Consider the following 3,043-nt stretch of genomic DNA (forward strand, 5'->3'; position numbering starts at 1 on the left):
GATCGAAGGAGCTGTGAAAGATATTAAGGTAGTCTGGAGGACAGAGAGGAAATCCGGCTCTCAAGTCACACTGCGCATTTCCAATACAGGACTGGCCAAGGAAATAGTGCAGAAGAAAAGAGTCAACATTGGCTGGTCTAGGTGTAGAGTCTTAGAAAACGTGTACCTCCCCAAGTGCACATACTGCACGAGACTGGGGCACAGAGAGGGGAACTGCTATGCCAAGAAGGCACGATGTACTGAATGTGGCGGAAACCACTACTACAAAGATTGCAGGGAGGAAGGGAAAAGTTGTCCTCTCTGCGTAGATGCAGGGAAGGAAGCAGTGGACCACTCGATGTGGGACGGGCCATGCCCCACATTCGAGGACCGATACCAAAAGAAGAGGCGAGAGCTAGGTTTTGCATAAAACTTTCCCACCTAGGCACCAGTAGACTATCTCTTTAACCAGGCGAATTAGGTAATCAGCACTTTTTGACCACAGTAGAAAAAAAAATATATAAAAAGGGAAGGTATGAACAAATTGGTGTGTTTACAAATAAATCTAGGTCGCTCCTTTCGAGCGACAAGTAATTTGACGAACCTTCACTTAGAACAGAACCAGGATGTTTCATTCATACAAGAACCATATCACTTAAAAAACAAGGTTATCGGGTTCCCCATTAGAACTAGAATTATACAATCAGACGACAATCCAAAAACGGCAACAATAGTGCATAACGAGAGAATTGGAATCTTTCCCTTAAAAATTAAACAAACATTGATAGTAGCGAGATTGACTTGGAACAACATTGAATTACTGACAATAAACTGTTATTTTCCGCCGCAATCAGATACATTACCAATATTACTGGAAATAGAAGAGATCCTCAACAAGTCCCAACCTGCGGACAATATACTAATTATCGGGGACTTCAACGCGAAAAACATAATCTGGGGAGGGGAAACAACAAATCAAAGAGGCATAGAAGTTTTAGAATTTATCAATAGAAACAACCTTACTGTTTTAAATGACCCACAGTCATTACCAACTTTTCAATCCTCGAATGGCAGAAGCTGGATAGACCTTTCTATAAGCTCGATTCCCTTGGGTGAAAACATTCTTAATTGGGAGGTATTAGAGGAGGACAGCCTTAGCGACCATCGCTTCATTAAAATTGAACTTTTCAAGGTCAAAACCAAGAGGGAAAAAAGATTAACAAAAATGGGGGAAAAGAAAGTATTAGAGGAGCTACGAGAAGACAGATGGCTTCGAACCACGGCCCAGAGGACAATAGAAAATAGGAACCAGCTGGAAACCATAGTAAACCAATTCTACAGAAAGATTGAAGAGCTTGAAAAGAAACATTCAAAACATGTTAGCAATGATGACAAGAAGCAGAAAGCGTGGTGGAATGCAGAATTAGAACTAAAAAGGAAAAAAGTAAGAGCTTTACGGAGAAGGTACCAAAGGTGTTCAAACGAGCTCAGAGAGGATTTCAAGAAAGCATACCAAGAAGGTCAAAAGAACTATCAGAAGGACATAATTGAAGCCAAAACCAAATCGTGGAAAACATACTGTAGTAAGCAAGAAAAGAATCCATTTTCTCTACCGTATAAACTTGCGGCAAATAAAATAAAGAGGAAAATTGTATTTCAAGGTTTAATCAAGGAAAATGGAGAGACAACCGCTACCGAGGAAGAGACGATAAGATATATACTTAATAACCTCTATGCAACGAATGAGGACACCGGAGAGATATATAGAGAAGATAGCGAACATGAAGAAAAAGATGATGACGAGTACGAACACATAGATGTCACGGAAACCGAAGTGGATTATGTTGTAAACAACATAAGGAAAAATATCAGCCCAGGGCCCGACAAAATAAAGACTGAATTCATACAGAGAGTGTACCACATGCATAAAAAGTTTTTCATTAACATCTTTAATGCAGCATTAAAAATTCGTCATTTCCCATCAGCTTGGAAGATATCAAAAGTAATTCTTATACCAAAGAACAGGGGCAAAGGACAGCAACAAGTGAACAAGTATAGGCCAATTGCCATTAACTCCATCCTCGGGAAAATTTTTGAAAAAGTGATATACTATCGACTCTACCATTACTTCGATACTCGTGAATTATTCCCAGAAAATCAATTTGGATTTACGTATGGCAAATCGGCCATCACCGCACTGTACAAACTAAAACGAGACATAGTACATTCCCTTGAAAATAAAGACAATATTATAGTAATTTCATTAGACATAACCAACGCATTCGGGAATATAATTGTTGATAGAGTAAAAAAAAGATTTAGGGATTTAGAAATACCCAAGGAACTGAGTCAATTGGTATTGCACATGCTAGAAGACAGATCAATCAGCTATGAACTGGGGGAAAACAAAATTCAGCTAAAGCTAAACAAAGGAGCACCACAAGGCTCCCCCCTAAGTCCGTTTCTATGGAACATAATTGTTTCCGAATTATTAGTGGCAGAAATGCCAGAAACTACCACCATACAAGCATTTGCAGATGATTTAACAGTAGTGGTTAGGGGCAAAAGTAGAGCTAAACTAGAAGCGGAGGCCGCGAAAGCACTGACGACCATACACGAATGGAGCACCCGAAATGAGCTGAACTTCAGCCTGGAGAAATGTGAATTCATCAACCTAGGGGCCGCGTATAAGAATAGATCTCCAGTCATTAAAATTAACGGCATTTCAATTAAGCGAGTCCAACAAACGAAAATTTTGGGGGTGATATTCGACAGTAAACTTTCGTTTATACCACATTTAAAAATGGTGAAGCAAAGAATCCAAAGGATTACGTCTGGTCTGGCACAATTTACAGGAACGAATTGGGGTATGACCCCAAAACACCTCCGACAAATCTACTTAGGGGGAATAGAACGCATGATAGTATATGGCTCTCCAATATGGTACCCGGCAATATCCGCACGGAACAAAAATAACACAGAGAAGATAAATAGACTGAAGGCAATTCAGAGAATCCCCTTGTCAAAAATTGCTAAATCTTTTCATACAGTATCGAACGCAGCA

This window comes from Rhipicephalus microplus, unplaced genomic scaffold, assembly GCF_043290135.1.
Source record: "Rhipicephalus microplus isolate Deutch F79 unplaced genomic scaffold, USDA_Rmic scaffold_211, whole genome shotgun sequence".
Lineage (NCBI taxonomy): Eukaryota > Metazoa > Arthropoda > Arachnida > Ixodida > Ixodidae > Rhipicephalus > Rhipicephalus microplus.